Raw genomic sequence first — 24,424 nt, forward strand, 5'->3', positions numbered from 1 at the left:
CCACTGTCCCGCATCAAATAGGCAGCTCCTCCCAAACAGTCACAATGTACGCTGTCATGCAGTCTGTATGTAAACATGTACAATGCGACAACATACATGTGAACACAATGTTAAACTGCATCTCCCCTTCACATTGCAGAGGGAAAACCAACACCTCCTGCAGAGCAGACCGACCCTCTCTTCTCTGATGATGCAGAAGACCTTCACACCTCCAATACCGATGCCCTCCGAGAGTTCATTGACAGCCTCCGCACCCCACCTCCAGGAGCAGGGCAGCCCAGCTGCATCGCTGAGACCCCACCTCTTGCACAGACCACACAGCAGGCAGCACCCACCACAACGGCTGCCTCCCAAGACCCCCACAAAAAACACATGACCTTCCAACACCTTGTGTTGGGATGCCAGGAGAAGCTGGCTGAACAGGTGCGGGTGGGGTTCGACCGCATGGCAGCCAAACTAGGTGCCATATGTGGGTGTCTAAGTTCCATCAGGGACCACTCACAGTCCCTAACAGACACCCACAGTCTGCTTCATGCTCTCCAACGGACCATGGCTGACATCGCTGGAGTCCTGACTCAGAGACAACTTTCCAGTCAGAGTGGCTCTAGCGATGTCACCTGGGAGTTGGGACACATGTGGAGGATAATGGAGACAAGGTAGTGGATGCAGGCTGAAAGAGCGGCTGGCACATCTGCACACCAGCGAGAGGTAGCTGGGTTCCTCAATGACCTAAAGACCATCCTCATGGCATTGCTACCACAAGGCCTGGCGCTGATGCATGCTGCTGCTACCACTACATCCACATCTCCGCCCCCTGAAGTGTCAGTGCCATATAGTGTGGCAGACATTCCACCTACAGCCCCTGATGTGTCACTGCCACACAGTGCTGAAGACAGAACACCACCACCCACACGTGAGGCACATGAAACAGCAGTGGACAAAGATGCGGATGAACCTGCCTTCATGGTAAGAAGGACACAGTAGCATTCATCTCTGCCATATGGCCGGTTTCTGCTTGGTTCTGCCCTCAGCATCATTACCTTCTACTGTGCCCTGATACACTCTGCGACACTCACCTTGGACCTCGACATGGACTGCCATATTCTGTTTGATCACCAATGACACAGCATTCAGATTGCGGACTGAACTCTTCCTACTCTTTTGCACTTGTCATTCCCTGAACGACTTTGGCTGGCCCTCCACGGACCAACAATGAAAAGTGGGGTTTGCATGGCCCTGTACTGCTCTAGCTGCAACACTCCACTAAATGTGCATTAAACATTCATATTCACACAGATGTGTCATGCCTATGATCTTTCAAGATTGGGAATATGGGTGAATGTAGGGTCAGTGATTCCCCCTTACGTCCATGTTGCTCATGTCATTGGACTTGGGTCACAGGGTGCAACTTTACCGATTGCGGTCCAGTTGGCTCTGCCACTACAACAGAGACACATGCATTAGTTACTTCCTTGCCCAGCCCAGTACAGAACCACGCCCAGAGCTCCGAGGTCATTGTTCACACCCTTACGCTGGACTGGCATACGCCAGGCCAGCCCACCCTGCTTACGCTCACAGGGAGGGGGGACAACGCTACATGTCCCACGTATTCCCTGTAGTGATCTGCTGATCAAAGGTCTAGATGTCAGCATGCCACAGTCACTCCCTCAGGGCTGGTTTACACCCACACCACACCCTTCCAGCACATGTGTAACAGGACATGTGACCCTGCCAATAAAAATGTCCGGGCGCATGTGCTCGACGCCATTTTCACTGCCTATCTGGGTGTATCTGTGTGGTTATTAATTATGCATGAGGGCCTAGGGTCCTGCAACATCACATTCCCCAGTGCCAGAGGTGACATGATGGCGCCCGCACCACGACACTCAATCATAGAGGATCCATGACTTGCGGCACAAGGACACTGGACGGTGACTTTTGGTGCACTGAGGTAGGGGCTCCTTAAGTGCTGAGCGGGTGTGCAGCCTGCGATGATGCCCCGTCATGAGGGTCCAGACTGGTGAGGATCATTGTGAGCCCTGCTGGAGCGCAGTGTAGGCCTGAGCCAGTGGGCAGTGCTGGTCTACCGCCACGTGGCGTTGCCTCACGGGTCACAGAGTTAGTGGCACCGAAAAGGCTGAGCGGGTGTGCAGCCTGCGATGATGCCGTGTGCACTGATATGATCTCTGCCATAGCGAAATCAAGACCCAAAATCAAGTGTGAGACCTGGTAGCCCGCAGAGCGGGGCTGCATGATGTGGAGGGTGCCATGTTCACAGGCCCCAGGCTTGCACTGGCACGTGGTGAGCCCCCTTGGAGACACGCCGGTGGCAGAAGGTGAGCAGTGAGGCCTGGGTGCGCAGGGGTGGGCAGTCACCGCTGGGCGGCGGGAGGGGCTGGGGTGCAGCATCCTGGGTGCACAGGGGCGGGCAGTCACCGCTGGGTGGCAGGAGGGGCTGGGTTGCAGCAACCTCATGGCGCAGGGGCGGGCAGTCACCGCTGGGTGGCGGGAGGGGCTGGGGTGCAGCAGCCTGGGTGCACAGGGGTGGACAAGCGATGATGGAGTGTGCAATTGTATGTATTCTGCCATTCATAAATCTGGACTCTGTTTCAGATGAGGGACCTGCTGCACTGTAGTACATACCAGCACGTGGTTGGAGTCACACCGGTGCGACCAAGGTGAGCAGTGAGGCCTGGGTGCGCAGTGTTGGCACTTTCTCTCCCTCTCCCTCTCTTCTTTTCTCTGAGTCTCTCTCTCTTTCTCTCTCTCACACTCTCTCTCTCTTTCTCTCTCTCTCCCTCTCTTTCTGTCTTTCTATCTCTCTCTCCCTCTCTTTCTCCCTCTCTTTCTCTCTCTCCCTCTCTCCCGCTATTTCTGTCTTTTTCTGTCTCTCTCCCTCTCTTTCTCTCTCTCTGTATCTCTCTCTCTCTCTTTCGCTCTCTCTCTGTCCTTTGATGAGCGCATGTCACACCTTCTTATCTGTATTTCTGTCTTGCAGGCTGTCACCTACAGATTGTTCCAAGGAGATCCGCCATGACTCTTCTAAATTGTTGTTTGTGTTTATTTGAATAAAATGTTTTGTTTGGTAATTCGAAGGTGAATGAGTGATTCTCCTTTTTGTGACAACACATGCATGTAACTTGTTTTAATTGTGAGACATCAGGCCAATTGATTTGTTCATGATTTTGTGAAGTTGATGTAACATATCTTTGTCCGGAAGGGGGTGTACCCGGGGGGGGAGGTCCTGGGGGTGGTGGCAGAGGGTGTTGTGGACCTCTTGGGTGTCTGAGCTGCATGATCGTTGGCTCCATGGCATCTGTTGTTCTTCATGTGTGGCTCTGGGCTGGGCTCCCTTTTACGGTGCAGGTTGTCTTCTGACTTTACACCAGGTTAGAGCAGGTGTTAAATTCCCGCTGCTAACGCGCCTTATTGCCTGTTTTGGGTTCTTATCGCCGATCTGGCTTGTCGTTGTGAATTTTGCGGAGTGGTGTTGTCACTGCTTTTTGGACGGGAACGCCTACTCTGCATCTCATTAGCGATAGTTGCCGGGGTCATCTTTGGCGATGTTTTTTGCGGCTGCTATTGCAGGTAAACTGCTGATATGGGCAGTTAGCACCAGTTTGTGAATGGGGCAAATAATTTATTGACACTTTGGCTGCAATAAAGTGCCGATAACTCGGCGATAAGTCCTTGAGACTATGCCCCTCTTTTGCCTACCTAGATCCTAAGTTGTGGAATACTGTCCCAACCACTCTTAGGAACAGCAACTCCTTACTTGCTTTTCGTAAAAATCTGAAGACTGCTTTTCTAGCTGTCTGTTGGGGTCACTGTTATCTGCCTCTATACTGCGTCTGGAAATCCCTTGGGGTAGCTGCATGCACTATATGTCTGACACATAAATAAATAAATAAATGCCCCAGAGTTGTGGCTTCAATTTTTTCCTAACTAGAATAAGGTTGGATATGTGGATGTTGTTTCAGACCTAGGTACATAGAGGTAAGAGACCTGTTGTCTTTTTTTATTTTATTTTTTGCACTTCTTCGTCTATAGTCTGATGCTAACCTGGTAGCAAGAGTGCAACTGGAAATGGTGACCTTTTCAGTCAGATAGGAGAGGAGGGTGCTTGTAGTGAGGACTCTGTAGATCATGCACTGGTTTTGTAGGCCAGTAAGGCGAGCTGCTGGAATTCCATCAGTACGGTGGTGATGTGGTGACATTTGGGTCTTTGATGAAGTTTGTTGTATAGGTGCACGATAGTCAAAGGGATGGGCCAGCGGGGTGCCTGGGAGGCCATGGAGTAGGGTTGGTGCTCAGTTGATGACACCTTCTGTTAGAAAATAGTTGCTCAACATTTAGGGTTGCCTTCTTCCTGTTTAAATAGTTTTTTTGTAAAGCAATGCAAACCACTTTGCTGTAGCTTTAAAATGCTTTGGATCCATTACACTTCAGAGGGAAATGGATCAAGTTCTAAAAAATAGCACAGAATCTGTTAGAATGGTATAATCAATGGAGATAATCCATCAAGTATGTATATTGGTAGAATGCTGGGCAAAGCCTTGGTGCAGAGTCTGCAGGATGAAGGAGAAGAAACCGGTTTAGCCAACTAACCAGCAGAAGCAAGGAAAAAAGGTGAACAGGGGAAGACGCTGGAGACACTGGAGTCATATCTATATATCTGCTTGAAGAGATTGGTTTCAGTGATTTTCTTGAATTAAAGAAAGTCAGATTCCGTTTGTAGAGACAGAAGGAGAGAGCTCCTCAGGGATGAATCTCGTGCATTAAGTGTCCATCCGTGCAACTAGTCGGCTGGATGGGTAGTAAGACTAGCAGACAGTAGGCATCTGGTCAGAAAATAAGGGGAAAATAGGAATTAACAATTTTGAAAGGTTAATAGGGGCTCATCCATGTAAGGCTTTGTGGACAGGGCATGTGGATATGAAATTAAATTTTTCATTTACTGGGTGCCAGTGGATGGCCTTCAGGGCATGGGAGATGAGGTGATATAATTTCTGTCCGAACAGGGGACAAGAAGTATGGCTCAGAAGTTTGCATATAGATATATTACAGAGTCCAGTGAAGAAGTTATTCAATAGTCAGGGCGGAAAAACTCTTGATAATACACTGATAATGCACTAGAGGCTATTTTCCCAAAAACATTTTGGGAATGAAAGGAACAAAATGAATTGTAAGCTACGACTTTATATGAAATTCCATTAAAGGAACAATGAAAACTATTTATTGGAATGTTGATTTCATTGATTATTATTCCGTCCTGTATGTGTTTCCCAATTTTCAGTTTTTAATTTATGTAATGTATGCTTAATAAATTGTTTTAAATATTTTATTCTTCTAGAGTGTTTTCACATATATTTAAATTTTCGCCAATTTTCATTGCTTCCTTGTTACATGTTGGTTATTGGTCAGACCACTGTATGTCTGTGAGTACCTATGTATTAGTGTTAATTCGCCCAAAGGGAATTATTTTTTGACTTGTGACAATGAAAACTAAACCATTGACCAATTAAGAATAAGGTGACTAGGAATCTGGTCTTTAAAATTCCCTCAACAATAAAAAAAAAAATCCTACAACTGTGGCTTTTAATGGATTTTTTAAAGAAAAACAAAGCATAAAAAATTGCACAAACGCACACAGAGGTCTCGCGTTATCAACTGACCTGAAAAAGCAAATTATCAAGTCATTTGTTTAGTTGGAATTGTCGTAACTGTGGTACTACAGTTTTAGTGGGAAAAACAAAATCAAAATAAAAATACATGGACACAAAACTGCTATTGGTGGGCTGTCCGCACCAGACAGGGAGAAAGGTAAGATATGCCATACTATACATACTGTCAAAAACATCGAAATGTGCTTTTTAGAACACATGGAGCCCGATTCACAAAGGTAAAATTAGACGAAAGTCTACCTTTACGACTTTCGGTATTCACAGCTAATACTCGTAAATGCCCTTTGAGAATACCGAAAGTCATAAAGGGCAACTTTTGGCATTCACAAAGGGCATGCACGAGCAGTAAATGCCCTTTGTGAATACCAAAAGTCGTAAAGTTAGACTTTCGTCTCAGTTTACCTATGTGAATCAGGCCCATAGTTTGTCAATGTTTCAAAGATGTAGGGCTGCAGGCCACTGATAAGGAAGAAGGCTAGGAACTGCTATGAGACAATTTCTGGGAGTTCAGTTGATTTGGCCAATTGTTGCATGTCAGTGAGTGTAGTTTCAATTTCGTTTCCATTGCATTCTGGTACTTTTGGTGTTTTATTGCAAACACAAAATAGATGGCTAAAAAGGAGACAAAATAAGGGACTCACTTGTCCTTGATTGGGTGTGGTGTTTACCTTTCTACTGTCATTTGTAGCACCTGTTGTTTGCAGCTTTTGGATGGCGCAGTCTTTGCAAGAAGCGCTGAAAATTAAGCGCAATTGCTAATATCGCTGTAATGCTAGTAAAGTGAAGTTAACTTGGCTCTATTACAGGAGACAACAGCAGAGAATCACTTAAAGAAGAGGCGACCAATAATACAGGTAGGTGGTCACTAGAACATAATTCTTCAGCAGTGAAAGCATTGGAAGGTTCTTTATATATGATCCCTGATGATAGCTTAGCGCTAATTCCATTTGGGGTGCAAACTCCTGTTTTTACCTCAAATAGGATCCCATGTATGGCCCATCGTTTAATTGCAAATGTTCTATTTTTTCGTGAAAAATTACATATGACACGCTATTTACCCACAAGCTCATGGCACGTGGAACCTGATGATGCTAGTGTTGGTAAAGAGCATGACCTTCCCATTCGTGCATGGCCTCTGTAGTAAAAAATTCTGATGCACGCACTCAGGAAAAAAGTTACAAGGGGGTACAAATCATAATTTTGTGCAGTTTGCCAAAACAATTTCCGGCAGAAGTTACCTGCCAAATGTTTAGGGACACATGGTGTGGGTATGTAATGTGTCAATGTTTTTCTTTTAACATAACATTAAATAATATATTATGTGCCATTTTGAAGTGCAAGTTTACCCCATGTGACATCTTGAAGCTGAATATCAGGTTTGTATTGTTACCCATCTTATTGACATTCATTTTATCTGTGGGTAAGTGCCTTTTTTGTATGGTCAACCCCCCTCCCATACACACACACACACACTTTTGCTCCTAATACTGATAGTTATGGTTCTGAATGCTGCCCAGATCCCAGTGCCTGTGGTATCTCCCAAAACTGTTATGTTCAACTTGGTAATCCCAAATTGCCAAGACTTTACCCCCTGATAGGTCCCTAGTATATGGGAAGCCAGGACATAGGTGGTCAAGGGACCCCAGGGCTGCAGCACTGTCTTGTGCCACCTTGAGTGGTCCGAACAAACTACTGATGGCAGATCTGCCATTTAAACTGCAAAAGCAGTGCAAACTACTCGAACTCGACTGTGAACTCAACATTTGGGGCACAGTAAATACACTATGTTTAATATGTGTCAGACTTTCCTAAGGTCGGCCTTCTGAGGCCAGGAGGCAGGGTGCAGTATATTAAAGGCAAGGACATATAAGTGCAAGCCTCTACGTCCCTATAGTGGCATTCCCTATTGAAAACTACTATAAGTGTTAGCGGCCTGTAGGATAATATGGGCTGCCACCCAGACATTCTCGAGGTTGGCAGTTCCATTATAGTACTGCCCAAATATGTCATGTTTCATATCAAGCAGCATGCCTTCTCACTCCTGATATAAAACTCGTGGCCTGAGTGATGTGGCATGCACCCAGGTGGCAACCTTAGAGGTTGCCCACCTAGTTTCTACAGCGTCTCTGTGCTCTGGCCTGCCAGCCATGCTTGGTGCCACTAAGACAGGATTCTGATCTCCTGCCAGGCAGTGTGAACACAGTCAGGAATAAAAGCTTGTCCAGGAAGGAGGTCACACCTCCCTCCTCCCAAGCAGGCTAGTGAAGTGGTACATCAAGGCGGTGAGCTTCACAGGCTGCAGCGTCTCTAATTTGCATTAGGGCCTGCTCTCAGTGGAGGAAATGCCCTCCCCCTGTCCCAGGCACATGTGCACCCGGGGAGGTGAGAAATTAGTTATGCAAGGAGGTGTACACCCCCAGAAGGCTAGCCACACCTCCAGGGTGTGCAGCCTTGTCTGTACACTAAAATGCGATTCCTGCCATCTTTAGTAGTGGCAGAATATAGGGTTCAGGATAGACAAAGTGACCCACACCTCCAGATGTGGTCACCTAAGGGGCAGCTTAGCTGCCGGAACTAGCTGCCCATGGCCACTAGTTCCCACACCCCTAACTCCCCTAAATCCAGGATTTAAGGGACCCCATCACATCATAACCTCAGTTCTGAACAGCCTACATCAAAGAAGGCTGAAGATGAACCCTGCAACAACAAGACTTGCGCAAAGCAAAAGAGGGATACCCTGCACCTGTGGCAAAGCTCTTGGAACTGCCTGATTGGGACTCGTCCTAGGCTATCTTTCAGTTACAAAAAACAATGGGAGAGGTAGGGAATTACAGGAACACTCTCTTAATCCCCAGTGATATAACAATAAACAAAGGAAGAGAGGTTAATGTCTCTTATAAGCCACTTAAATGGAGCCTCAAAGACTCGAGAAGTTCACACCCTATTTGGGTTTGAAAAGAAAGCCCTCACACACCAACCTGGTCGGTGTCATGCTTCATCATCGGGCCCCACCGAAGAGACCTAATGCCTCTTCGGTGTGCTACGACGCCAGGAGACTGCGGAGCAGGTATTGTGTGATGGGTGTGTTGGAGGGTTAAATTAAACTATAAAAGTGTCTAAAGGGTATCTACAAAATTTTTTATTAATGATCCCTAACACACAGTAAAAAGAGTTCTATGTGACTGAATTATAAAGCCAAGGTAATGGATGGTTTAATTCAAACCCAAATAGGGTGCTATCTTTCAGTTACCCCTGCCAGACAGACCCCTTTGAAAACCTGAATCACACTCGGACTCCCGTGGACTAGTGGCAATAGTCACCTCCAAACTGCAGGTAAAGCAACACTCCAGAATCCCTGGCCATCTGGCCCTACGTGGGATTGGCAAACTCCAGATGGTCTAGTGCATTGTGGGTACTGTAATCCTGCCTTCCACGGAGTTGCAGGCAGCTAATGCATTCGCATGGGCCACCAGACGTCGAAGTTACTTTCAGCACTGCTTGCTGCTTACAAGGCTTACTGGTTGCCAGTCCAGCAACTGACTACTTTACTCAACACTGTATTAAGAAGGAATTCCATCTGACCTTCTACTGACATCAACAACAGCATTGTTGTTGTCTTTTTGTATCTTTTTTCCCTAGCAGCACCATTTCAGTGCTAAAAGCAGCTCCTGTTCAGCACCATGGACAGCCAGTACAACTCTGCACCCAGGCTCAACAGGGCAGGTAAAATTGTACTGACTGTCATGGTTTTGTACTGGGACCGCATCACCCTTACCCTGCAAGTGTACAATGCAGCTCGACCTGCTAGTGACCAATTGTCACTAGTGCTTTTTCCCATTGATCGCAGTGTTATATTTTTACTGTATTATTTTGCAGAGATTTTTTGTATTGCTTCAAAAAGCTATAACTGCGGTTATATGTATGCTGTACTGTTAATTTTAGTGTCTAAATTGATATAAAAACACTCTTTTTTATAAATTTGTGTCGGATGTCTCTCTAGCCGTGTCAGTTACTTATCGTCCATTTTGGCATTCCAAAATTCTTAACACAGGTTTCTCCAAGAAAGCCTGACTGTTCATGCCACATTACCAGGACTGAGCTAAGAATGTCTCAGTAGGGTCATCTGTGGGATATCGTGATAGTAGTACATAGTGAGGGCTAATCCTCACATCACATAATACTCTACATTATCCTTCTAAAAATATTGAATGCTTTTGTTGGTATCTAAACCTATGGTCATGGTGGAACTCATTAGTCCACTGAGCCATCAAAGCTCTTCTAACCCATAGTTATTCACTGAATTCGTCCTAACACAAATGCGACCCTGCTTTCTTAGCTACAGATATTGAGATACTTTCAAACAGCCAAATCCTAATTGACTTCCTAGTATGTACCGAAATATGTTCCTAAAATGAAGGTGTGGAGTTCTGCTGCCCTTAGGCGTTATTCCCTTCATCTCCTCCAGAATCAACCCTATCAAGCATAATTTAATTAAAAAAATTACAACTGTACCTGTGCTGTTTAGAGACATTAATAGCACCATTTCATAACTGCTGCTTTGAGTGGACGCAGGCTTCACACACTCACCCAAACAGTAAAAGTGAATTAGTGCCAGACATTCCCAAACAGCATTGCATGATTGAACCTGCCTGAGAGTTGCCATCTCTGTCTTTAGACCTCTGAAGATTTTGGGCCAGATGTAGGTCATTCTATTTTACTGACACATAAATACCGAATTTTATCGATTCGGTATTTATGAATCGGTAAAATAGAATGTGGGAGATGTAGGTAAAATCGGTATTTGAAATACCGATTCTGTAAAAATCGGTATTTACCGATTCTGTAATTACAGAATCGGTATTTCCCATTGATTCCTATGGGCTTTGAAGCCCATAGGAATCAATGGGAAATACCGATTCTGTAATTACAGAATCGGTAAATACCGAATCCTGCAAGGGTGCAGGGGGTGTCACTTTGACACCCTCTACCACCCCAAATACAGGCATGTGTGCCATGTGGCACACAGACATGCCCTAAGGGCACGTCTGTCTGTCACATGGCATAGGTGTGCATGCACACATGTGCACGCACACCTGGATTCGGTATTTTACCACCCAATTGGATTGGGTGGTAAAATACCGAATCTGTAAGGCCTTTGGGACTCAGAAGAGTCCCACCTACATCTGGCAGTTTCAGAATCGGTAAAAATACCGATTCTGTATTTTACCGATTCGGTAAATTTACCGAATCGGTAAAACTGGCCCCCTACATCACAAATACCCATTTACCGGTCGGTAACGGCCGAAATCGGCCGTTACCGGTCGGTAAATGGCCTCCTACATCTGGCCCTTTGTGCTGAGCAGTTATGGGGTAGAGCCCATATACCCCTTTAGAGCCTAGGCTACAAACGAAGTAATACAAAATACAAATAGGTCTAGCAGGATATATTAAGATTAAGAAGTATCAATCAACTGATATTAACAGTTCAATTGTTATCGGCAAGGATTATTAGGATCCTACTGGGATACTTTCAATAAAACTGATTTATCTGGAATCTGGATATCGTTTTAGGTGTTCTGTTTATCATATACGACACCACATATGTTAATGCAAAAAGGTTTAATTTATCTTAAGTCAAACAAAAATACTTGTGCAAATAAATATTTTAAGCTAATTAAAGCTGCCTAGTGCCAACGCAGGTCTCCTTGCACCACAGTGCAAAGTTGCCTGCATTGTGGGAATGATAGTTTATGTGTAGGAAAGTGTCCCTTCCTGCACATAAACAAACTTAAATGTCGATTTCTAATTTCTAAGTGTGTTGCTTTGTGTATCACACATAGAAGTTGCAACTCAGCATTTTTAAATGATTGTCTATGTGAAGGAAGGGACACCTTCCTGCACATAAATAATCATGCATGGCGTTTTGCTGTTTTTATGTATATTGCACAATGCTGCACACATAGAAGCAGCAAAAATTAGGAGAAATAAAGCATTTCTCCTTGTTGCGCCATGTTAAGACCAGGTTTTTGTTGGTCTTAATTGTGGCGCTGCCCCATATTTACGCCACCTTTGTTAATATTGGGCAGCAACAAAATCAATGGGTGTTGCGGCACAACGCCCAATGCAACATCCATTGCCCAGCCCTTTCACGCTAAGTATAGCGTGAAAGGGTGCCTCATTTACAAAGCAGCATTAAGCCACGTTAAGTGGCTTAACGCTGCCTTGTAAATGAGGCAAAGCACATATCACCACAGGAACATCTTTAAAATGACAGTCTTATGGCGATTGGGGCTTGTAAATATGCACCCCCCCACGCTCACCCCCCCCATCAGTGACTCTGATTATTTGGAGCAATGGTCCTCAAGCAAATTGTGTCTCTCAAAGATCTTGTCCGGCGGGCTCCTTGCCTTGTGCTCGATGCATTTCAACCTGTTTTTTTTTTGGCCTCTTCAGGACTTAGCAAGGGTATGTACATTCACTTAAAGGGAATATATTAAAATCATGTTATCAGAGTGTCGGAGTGACCTGTTATTAGACCAGAAACAATGAATGATACATCAATGAAACTTCAAGAAATTACAAAGAGTTATCGCATGTCAGGTAATTTTCAGTGGCGTGCAAAGCAAAATAGAAAAAAAGAAACCTTTAAAAAACCTTTGATTCAGTGCAAAGACCTCGTGTGTGCTGTTTCTGCGGGGGCTGTATATATAAACAAACCGTTAAAGTCCATTATGATATCTCACTGAGAACCCAGTGAGAGTGTTACCAGCAAGCCAAGGGTTGAGAGTGGCATGACGAACTGTGGCACTAATTAGAATTTGATATTGATATTTGTGGCACCCTTTAGCATTGTGCTCCGGGTTTGTAATCTAAATCTATAAATATACAGTTCATGTTCTGTTATGCCGAATCGTGTGAAAAAAATGTATATGAAAACATTAATATGCTAATACAATATGTATATTCCTTCTTTTCTCCAAACTATACTAACTTTGTATGTGTGCTGTAAATTACAGCGCACATATAAAGTGGGAAAAGTAAGCGTAAACATGGCATTTTGTATAGGAAGGGTACCTTTCCAGTACAACACCTATGCTAGGTTTATACATGCATCTTTGCTATACGCAAGCAGAAAGTACACCAGCTATAGGGAAAAGTGAAGCAATGCCATATCTTTGTAGATGTGATGCTGTCCTGCTCTCCTCTTTTCATTCACGAAGTGCAGCAACTTTGGTTACTGCCCTGCTTGAAGCAATAGTATATGAGGCCATATGTTAAGGCTTGTTTTGTCTTATGGCAGACATGGTGTAGCTCACAAGAAGCAGATTTTGAGAAGAAGAATCATCCATTTAGCACACAAATTCTTGTGCAAGCTTCTCTAAAAATCTTCACATGAGAATGACGCCGAAGCACGGAGAAAGCAGTTTGATGATAATGATTAAGTCTGCTCCCCTTATTCCGAGTCCCACTTCTTAAGGGCTTATTGAACACTCCACTTACCTCATTAATATACCTTAAGGAGGTGGGGTTCCTGTGATGTTCTTATAATGACTCTGGGTCTTACTGGAAAAAGAGAAATAGTAAATTCCAAACTCAGTGGATCCAGATCACCCTTCCAAGTCCTCAGGGAAGGACTATTGCCTGTGGACCTAGAAACCTATGTATTACTCATTCATTGGCACCAAGAATGCCATGGCCATAACAATGTCTGTTTAGAAGAATAACTGGGAGATTTCCGGCACCTTTTTCAGGTTCAGTACGGTAGATTCTGCAGTTCATTGTACTGTCAGAATTGAGGCCTCATTTCGTAGTTAACCTCCCTGCCAGAGAGAGTATTGCTTCTCGGACTCCTGTGGCGTTTATCAAGCACCACAGCAATAGTCTTTTCTGCAGTACTGTCAATCACACAATGCCCTGCTGCTTGTTGCACAAAGTATTTTTATCAAGCAGTGTCCTTCTGCTTGTTGCACAAAATACACACAATCGTAAGATATTATCAATAACAATATCTATGTTGCAACACTTATCAATAGCAAGTTCGTCTGATATTATTAGCATTATACTTTAAATAAGTAAACATAGCCATCAACTAAATATATAAGCCAAATTAGAAGAATAGGTGCTCATTTTCCTAGAAAAGGTCTAAAACACCCAGGGCAGACTGGTCTATGACTTATGGACTTCCATAAAGAAACAATAGTAAGCAGTTCTTTACAAGGCAACAATTATTCTAGACATAAAGGCAAATATTAGACGGCAATAATAACGTATGTTGTAGAAGATGCATGTGGTATACGTAAAGATATTCATGTTTATTCTTGATCTACCATATACCTGAGAGTTATAAGTAATTTAAATAATCCAATCAGGTGTATGCCAATTTTGCTATATATGGAAAGAAGAGCACAAACATTGGTTAGCAGATGTAAGGTGAGTAGACTCCTAAAGACAACAAAAACTTTGTCAGCAAAACTAGGGAAGTAAATGAGAAAATCTAGGGGAATACCATGCAAAAGTTGGCCATTTCAAACAATAGCCGAGCAGCTGCTATGCACAGACTTTGCCCTCTGCACTGTTCTTTACGGGGAGAACAGTCCCTTCAAACACCCAAGCACTAATACGTGAGCCAATCCCTACTACGTACAGTGCTCTTCCTCTGCACAGCTCAGTCATGGAGAGGCCAGTGTGTCTAGACACACATGCTCTATTTGATAGCCAAGCATATTTCCTTCTGTGTACAGGTTTTCACAGACAGGCTAGTCCCTCCAAACAATGAAGACAGATTAGATGGCTAAGGGCCATATGTATCAAGCTAATTATCATTCGCAAAGGCCGAAATTCTGCGAATTTCGGCCTTTGCAAATGCTAATTAGACAAAAGGTATGTATCAAACATGTTTGATGCAAAATAAGGAATAGCAAAATTTGCTATTCCTTATTTTGCGATTGCACTTAAGGAATCGCAAATTTTGCGATTCCTTAAATGCAATGTATCAAACAAAAAATATGCAAAAAATGCCATTAAGGATTAGCAAATTACCACCAACTTCTAGTTGGTGGTAATTTGCGAATTATTTTCAAAAAGCTTTTTTCCAAAAAACAAAAGGTGCCATATGACGCCCATACATGCCCTTAGGGCATGTATGTGCGCCACATGCCCCCAAATTTCTTTTTCAGGGGTGCAGCAGGGTGTTCTTGAAACACCCCTGCACCCTTGGAAAAATTCCTAATTTGCGATTAGCTAATTGCTAATCCAAATTGCACCTTCATTCCTATGGGCCTCCTGGCCCATGGAAATGAGTGGGTAATTTGCGATTAGCAATTTGCTAATCACAAATTAGGAATGGTAAAGAATCGCTATTTAATAGCGATTTTGTACATACATACCGTTTTGCATTTCCTAAATAGCGATTCCTTAAAATTCGCTATTTAGGAAATGCAAAATTGTTTGATGATACATATGGCGGTAAGTCCCTACACACTAAGGGGCAGATTTATGAGGCTCTTGCGCCTCCTTGCGCTGCAATTGCGTCACGTAATGTGACGCAACGGCGGCGCAAACAATGCGCCCTATTTACAACGTGACGCATCTAGGAGATGCGTCACGTTGGAAACCACTGCGACATAAGGAGTCGTTCTTGCGCAAGGGGGGGGGGGCGTTCCTGCGCAGGAACACCTCCTAAAAGTGGCTGAGTGAAATCTATGAGATTTCACTCAGTCACTTTCTACGTCAATTCCCTACGCCTGCTTGAAGCAGACGTAAGGGTGACGCAGCATGCATAGAATAGGTGGCTCCTGTGCATTGCAGGAGTCATGTCACACTTGCGACATGACTCCTGCAATGCGCCGCACGTACGCCGAGAGATGCGTCACGCATCCTCACTGCCTTGCACCATGGTGCGCCGCATCATAAATGCGGCGCACCATGGGTGGCGGAGCAGTGGCGCACTGTGGCGCATGTTAACTGGCGCATACCTGGGGATGCGCCAGTTAACATAAATCTGCCCCATAGTCTTCATCCTGTGCACAGCTGTTTATGGAGATGCCAATCACTGCAGATGCCCAACCCCAATTAGGTAGCCAAGCCCCTACTATGCACGCAGTTCACCTTGTTTTTTAGTCTTCACAGGGAGTCCACTCGCACTAGACGGCCACGCCCCATTGAGAGTTCAGGTACCTACTATGCACACATTTTTGCCTTTGACAGAACTCTTCACAGTGAGCCCACTCCCTGCAGAAACCCAAATAACATTACCTGGCTACGGTCCTACTTTATAAACCTTACACATTATTGAAGAACTGTTTATGAAGAGTAAACTCTCTCCATAAACAAAAGTGGATTTACCATTTCTAAATAAGTCTATTACCTTAAAATGTGCTGGTACAAATGCAATGTTATAAAAACACTTGACAATATTGTTAATTTCTGTAAGGACAATTGTTTGGTGTAATGCTATACAGATTTAATATGACTGTTTCTTTTAAATTGTCTTATCCTTAGTTTGCAGTTCTTAAATTTCCACAAAAATGCCAACAAGACCACTGAAGAGATAGAAAGTTAAACATGGGTACTATGAAGAAGCTAGTGAAAGTAAAAGGCATAAATTCACAGGAAAAAATGAAAGGAAAATACAGAATATTGGTAAGAGTAGTTGTGATCTTATTAAAAAGTGAGTTGAGAAAACGAAAAAACTGATAAAGGTGTTACTAAGAAGTAAGGGCTGCCATCATCAAAAGTAGGCCCAGTTACATTACAAATAGAAGGAAATGTGTTCAAGAAGAGAGATAAGCATTCTTGTGCAAAAGACAAACATTTTAAGGAAATTGGACCTGATTAGAGAGCTCGGTGGATGGGTCACTCATCACTAATAGGGTTGGGCAGGACACTCCGTTCCACTGGCAGAGTTAACGGAGTTCTTGCAACTCCATGCTTCGTTTGTGAGGTGGAGTTTTGGCATAAACTCCGTCTACCACCACAGGAGTTTACCAGTGTGCTGTAGCACTCGCCACTCACCCCTAGAATTTGTGCGCTTCTAGGAAACAATACTAATTTTATTTCCCAAGAGACTATGGCAGACAAAAAAAAACATCTCATTGGTCAAGCCACAAAGAAAGACAAAATAAAGAATGTCTTCATCGGTGGACCATTGTGAAACGGGTCCAGAAGTAATAGACTCATTGGTGGAATTGTGTGCTGCGACATGAGGGAGAAACTCTGTACTAGAAAACTGGAAGGAGTTAACCTCAGGCAGGAGGTGGGCAGAGATAATCACTGTATTGGTGGGGCTTATAGAGGACGGAAACAGACACAATCACTTCATTCACCAGAGCTCAGAACTCACTAACTCAGGAAGTCATCAGACCAGAACAATTGTTGCATTGGTTGAGCAAAAGTGGGCGTGCAGTGACGATTGCATAACAGGCATTGACAATAACTTCATTGGACAAGCTTTGGAAGAAGGGGAGGGGTGGCAAGCGTCATTCCCTTTATTGACAGATCTTAGGTTTGATGACGGAAACAATCATTTCAAGCTCAGAAATGAAGGGGCAGTAACAACCAGCTCATTGGTAGAGTTCCAAAAGGAGGGAGACTTATACAAAATTATACTATTGGTGAACTCCCAAAAATATGCTGCTTCATTGGTGATTTCCAGAAATGGGCAGTGACAGTCAGGTCATTGGTCGGACCCGAAAGGTCTACAGCCTCCCTGCTTACCGAATAAAAGATTGTCTGCCTGAAGGAAGGTGGGAATAAAATAAAAAGCAAGAACTAAAGGCTTCTTCCCGCTCAGCCACAGTCGGCTCCATTGACTATGATCCAGCGGGTTACCAGCAACAGGTAATCTAACACCACATACTCACGTGGGCCCATAAATTCATTCACAATATACTGGCAAAAACCACTGGGGTCATGTTTTTGTAATTCTCTAGATTAGTTATCTTTTAGTCCCTAACTAATCTTTCACAGATCAAAAGTTCTTTCCTCTGGTCAATGGGCCATTACTTGGAACTAGTTGATGGTGAAATGACATAAGGTTTCGGTATACTCACATGTTGGAAATGATCACAGTTTCCAATGTGTAAGTATACCGAAATCTTATGTCATTTCACCATCAACTAGTTCCAACAAATGGTCCCTCCAAGCAAAGATACGTCATACTACGTAGATGCAGTAGACGAATGCGCACTAAAGAATGTCAGTTAGCAGCCATTTTTAGAATACACTCGAGTTACTGGTTAGTAAGGCACATTGCAAGTGCAATATTTGGGGACCCCCTCTATGAGACCGTGTGGTCAGGGAAAAAGAGGAGAAAGAACATACAATAGTATCAAAGATTTCCCTCATCGACCATATTATTTACATATAAAGATTACTTCACATGATTTGTCAATTCAATTAAAAAAGTACACCTATAGACACTAAGGTTTATCTCAAAAATACATTTTTATTTACATCAAAAAGTTATTCATTATTTTTTACTTTTCTTTTCTTTTTTGAAATAAGTCCATTTAGCAAATGACAGCATGTAGACTTCAGTCCTACAATACATATGTTCATTGATACATATTTCTCTTATAATTCATACTGTTCCTAAAACAACCACATAAAAAATCCTAATATAACTATATCACCCTGGATCACTTCATTCATACACATTAATATCAACTCTCATACCACTCCTTTCACTCTCACAGCATCAATACAAACTATATCAAAACTTGGTACTCAAGACGTCTCAATAACAATGTATGAGACCCAGCACTAGAATGGTCTACGCGCGTTTCGGTGGATTAAATGAAGTCCGAGAACCACCTTCTTCAGGACCTTGTGAGATATAACACGTGTGGATTCCAGGGGACCAGTTTGTGTTGTTACATAAACCTAGCGTATGAGATATTACTTTTCCAATGTCCCAATGATGTCGATAGTTTTTCAAAGTTATCCGTTTTGAGGTTCGGGGGATCTTATTAGTAGTTCCTAGTAGTACACACAGATTAAGGTCCGCATGTAATCCAAAGGCCACAGTCCTATTCCAAATTTCTAATACCCAGTAGTAGTGTCATCCTTAGGAATTACGTCCTCACAGATTCCCATTGGTAAAATCTGTTCTGTGGATATTTTCACAATGACTCTTAGTAGTCCAATAAAATCTCTTGTGCAAACCTTCTCTCTTATATGTCCTTCGTTAACCGTCACCCCATAACGCCTCCAAAGAGTTTTGTTGGAATCTCACAAGGTCCTGGAGAAGGTGGTTCTCGGACTTCATTTAATCCACCGAAACGCGCGTAGACCATTCTAGTGCTGGGTCTCATACATTGTTATTGAAACTTCTTGAGTACCAAGTTTTGATATAGTTTGTATTGATGCTGTGAGAGTGAAAGGAGTGGTATGAGAGTGATATTAATGTGTATGAATGAAGTGATCCAGGATATAGTTATATTAGGATTTTTTATGTGGTTGTTTTAGGAACAGTATGAATTATAAGAGAAATATGTATCAATGAACATATATATTGTAGGACTGAAGTCTACATGCTGTCATTTGCTAAATGGACTTATTTCAAAAAAGAAAAGAAAAGTAAAAAATAATGAATAACTTTTTGATATAAATAAAAATGTATTTTTGAGATAAACCTTAGTGTCTATAGGTGTACTTTTTGAATTGAATTGACAAATCATGTGAAGTAATATTTATATGTAAATAATATGGTCGATGAGGGAAATCTTTGATACTATAGTAAGGCACATTGGCAAGCTTCAATCTTATTCTTAAATGTTGTGTAATGCATGTTATTTACAATACAAGTTTAATACAGGGTTAGTTGTTACAGGAGAAGATTGCATTCAAGCAAGTCTCTTTTTCACGAGTCCTTGCTCCATCAATCCCCTCTCTGATGGCAATTTAAAGCCATCACAAACTTTTCCCATCCCTCATCAGATGCCAACTTTAGCATTTTTCAATTTCTTTTCTTTTACCCCATCTGTTCTCATCTTTGTTCTTTAATCCTTTCATTTGCTCATATAACTTGCCTTTCATTTCCTTCAACTGAATTTCTTCATAATTACTCTTATTTGCCTTTCCATTTATTTCATATCTTCTCATTTAATTAGTACAACACTTACACCATAATAGTATTGATAACACTGTTATTGCTATACCTACTATAGGGAATACTATTTGTCCTAGGAAACCTTTCCCTATATTTGAAAACCAATTCCCTACTGAAGAAATACTTCCAGTGGTTTCAGGTCTTCATGCATTTTTGTAATATTCTTGATATATCTTTTAATTTCTGTGCTTTTATCTGAAATATAAGTGCAACAATGTTGCACCTTCAACATTTTACAGACTCCGCCCTCTTTAGCTAAGATTACATCAAGCGCAAGTCGATTTTGCAAAACCATAGACCTAATCACAATCATTTCTGTATTAATCATCAAGAAGCCTCCAGCAGTATCAGTCGAAAGACGATCAACTACTGTTGGCAATTGACAGATTCTATGTGAATTTTGTATGGCTCCCTCTGCAGGTATCAATGCACTGAACATGTCACCTATTATTTCTGAAAAACTAGCTCTCTTTCCATTAGCATTTTCATTGCTTCTAGTGATTCTCTTTACATGATACATTTTTGGAAAAACAATTCCAAAATGGCAACTCTCATACCACCTGACAGGCAGCTAATAATAAGCTTTATTCCCGCACACATAGTAAACTCCAGGAAATACTGGATCAGTTCCCCCTTTTAGTCCCCAACCTCCCAAAATTAGTAAGTTATGTTCACATTCACTGAAACCAATAAATACATTATTATAATCTGTCTTTAATCTATGGAGGCATATTTTCCCTGTCTTCACAAAATCCAGAGCCATCACAGCATGTTCTTTGCCAGATGTATAAATTCCTTCTTTTTCTATCCATTATGGAATATGATGTTCCTGTTAAGCAGCCTTTCTTTGGAAATCTTGCCTCCTTTCCTTAACTAAATTCAAAAACACTTTCTCTTCTTCACGTAATGAACATGTTATATTATCTTTATGTGCCTTTTCTATATCTAGTGACTTCATTGTTAAGACACATTCTCCCATAAACTGTGTATCACTGGATTCATACTCCTTGGAACAGGTATTTCTATAAACACTACATCTATATTAGAATAATAATATTGTAATTTCCCTGTTTTATAAAATAAGCTTGACAGGAAACTATAAGAAATACCATATGTTAACGGTAAATGGTGATATGTTACTCCTTTTTTTTTCTTTATTTATTTTTATTCAAGATTTTCACAACATTTATTCCCTCCCACCCCCCCAACCCCCGCCCGCACAGGGCAACTTGAACCATATAAGACTAAAGAAAGATAGAAAGGAAAAAAAAAAGAAAAGAAAAGATTGACAAAAGTCGGAAAAATAATTATATCTATTAAGAACGCAATTCATCCTATGTATCTATACAATAAATATTGAAACCAGATGATAGTATATAACTCAATTGAGAGACATTCAAAAGAAAAAAGAAAGAAAAAAAAAAGAAAAAAAAATTTGTTGCAATCCCAACATTTAACAAAAATGGAAATACGGAAAAACAATAAGAAAACCACAAGTTAAGATGAATATACGTCCACTCTTTCATTTCCGCATTTCCAATCTGTGATCGGTTTCCATGTACGTAAGCCTAGTGTTCTCCCCTTTCTCCCCTTTCTAGCATATATCTGCTTTTCCAAGTTATAGATATATAGTAATCTTGCTATCCACTGCTGCATAGTGGGTGGTGCTCTCTCCCGCCATGCAGAGGAAATACACAACCTTAGCACTGCCATTGCAACGAACAGGAGGTATCCATAGTGTGATTGCATTGTTTGACTTCCCAATCCTAATAAAATCACATCTGTTGTCAGTTTAACCCTGCAATTTAGTGATCTAAAAAAGAAGGTTTCGATAGCTCCTAGCAGGGGGACCAGTTTAGGACATTCTGCAAAGATATGTGCGATATCCCCGTCTATACTGTCGCATCGTGGACATGTGATCCCCTGTGTACCTCCCCACTGTGCTATTCTTGCTGGCATGTAGTACAACCTGTAGAGTGTTTTATAATGTTGGGCTTGTAATGCTGCTGAACATAGTATCTCCTGTCCAAGCCGTAATGATTTTACAAAGAGACCCTTTGGTATCCCTATCTTGTTCTCCCAATTCAAATTTTTCTATGTCATCCTTTCTATTTTCTATGAGTTCCGCATAAATCCTTTTAATTGTACAACCATACCCCTACTCAAAGAGCTTCAGAATTGTATTATCCTCAAACACCCGTAATCCTCCTGTTTTACTGACTAAAAAACTTCTCACTTGTAAATACTTGAAAAAACTCCTAGAGGTGACACCAAATTCCTGTTGTATTTCTGAAAACTGGCACACCCCCGTTAATCCTAATAAGTCTCTCACTTTTTTCACTCCCATCCGGTTCCACTCCTTAAAAGTTAAATCAGCGAAAATTTCTTGTGGTAGTGCAGGGTTATTATCAAGTCTAATATACTGATTAAACCTCCCGAGTCCAGCGCTTTTTTTAAAAGCCTTCCATACCCGGAATGCCGCATCTACTGACTTAAATCTTGTTCTCTTGAAGTAACTTGGTTCAGTGAACTTCAATAGAACATTCTGAACCTCTTCCCCAAAGACCAAACCATATATTGCTAATGAGCCCAAGTGTATCTCTGTGTCCGACTCTGCCCCCCCTATAAGTCCTATCATTTGCTGAAGGGCTGCGGCCCAATAATATAGTCTCATATCTGGGAGGGACCATCCCCCCCTATCCCTTGGTAATGACATAAATCTTAATGCTCTCCTTGTCTTGCCCTGGGACCAAACAAATCGATTAATCATCGTCTCTATTGAATTGAACCATATATAATTAAAGAATCGGGGAATCGTTCTAAATAGGTATAAAAACTTTGGGAGTAGGTTCATTTTTATGTAATTTACCCTACCTACTATTGACAAATGTAGATTACGTATCCTATCTAGATCTTTCTTTTTGGTTTTTTTATTATAGGACTTATGTTAATTTCTAACAGACTATCTAAATCTGAAGTAACGGCCACCACTAAATACGTCCCCTTAGTGCACACCCGTGCGTCCGTACAGACTGCATGCTCATTCTTTATAATCTGCGTCTTTGCCTTATTCAATGCATATCCTGCAACTTTACCAAACTGTGCTGCCTCCTGTTCTATTACTTTGATAGCTTCAGTGGGTGAAGGTGTGATGACCGCGATGTCATCCGCGTACGCCAGGACTTTAATAGGGCCCATTTTTGTGTCTAAGGATTTTATTAGATTATTTTGCTCAAGTTTGGATATCAAAGGGTCTATATATATTTGCAAAAAGGAGGGGGGAGCACGGACACCCTTGCCCGGTTCCCCTGGTGATTGTGAAAGGTGCCGTGCGTCCAGCATTAATCCTAACAGATGCAGTCGGAGACTTGTAAAGCGATTGAATTGCTGTCATAAAACCTGCCCCAACCCCACTTCTTTTGAGTACTGCCCAAAGAAGTTCCCAGGCCACTCGATCAAATGCCTTTTCGGCATCTAACAGCAAGGCTGCCATAGGATTCCCCATTACCCCTTGTAAATCGAATGAAGTGATCATCTTCCTGATGTGTTGTGTGGTGCCCCTTTGTGGTATAAACCCGTACTGATTTTTATTGACCAAACTCTCTATTACCTTTGATAGTCTTACGGCTAATACTTTGGAGAAGATTTTTGAGTCTGAATTAATAAGCGTAATTGGTCGGTACGAGCCTGGCTCTATCGGGGATTTTCCTTTCTTTAAAATTAATACAATATCGGCCCCTCCCCAACTGACTGGGATAGATGCTCCTAGCTGTGCCTCCCTGATCGTTCTAATTAATTCCTCCCTTATGGATGTAAAGAAAACCTTATAAAATTCACCTCATAACAAATCTGGACCCGCTGCCTTGCCTGAGGGTAGACTCAACATTGCCTCCATAATTTCCTCTGCCCCCATGGGAGCATCCATGGCCAAACTGTCTTCCTCCTGTAGTACTCTACTGGGTATATCCTGTAAATATCTCTGGATGTCTAGACAATCTCTATCATGGTCTTCCATGTACAATTTGCTATAAAAATCCCTAAAAACTTCCATAACTCCTTTAGTGTCTGTGATCAGATTACCATTGCAATCCTTTATTTCTTTAATCGCCCCTTTAGCAGCCCTCTGTCTAGTTCTTGCAGCTAATGTACGTCCTACTCTCTCACTGTATTCATAGCACTGTTCTCTATGAACAGTAAATATTTTAGCTGCCTTTTCTGCGATACCTTCCTCAGCCTCAGCTTTAGCGATCGAAAGTTCCAAAAATCGTTGTTCCACATCTCTCCCATCCAGCGTAGCTTTCTCTAACTTATACTCTGCTTCCAGTAGGGCGTTGCTTAACTGATCCGTCCTGAGCTTCTCTTTCTTTTGTTTCGAGATGCTAAAGCTGAGTGTTTCCCCCCGTACCTCGGCCTTGAAGCATCCCACTCATTCCCTACTGAAGTACTCCCCCTGTTGATGTCCCAATAATCCTTTATCCATGAATGCATATGACTAAGATATTCCTGATCTACCAAAAGCTCCCTTTCGAATGTCCATGATCTCACCTGTCTTTTAAGACCACCAGACATAATTGTTAAAATAATTGGGTTGTGATCTGATAGAATACGTGGTAGTCTCTCGACCTTTAAA

This window comes from Lissotriton helveticus, chromosome 1_1 (genome assembly GCF_964261635.1).
Source record: "Lissotriton helveticus chromosome 1_1, aLisHel1.1, whole genome shotgun sequence".
In the NCBI taxonomy this organism is placed as follows: domain Eukaryota; kingdom Metazoa; phylum Chordata; class Amphibia; order Caudata; family Salamandridae; genus Lissotriton; species Lissotriton helveticus.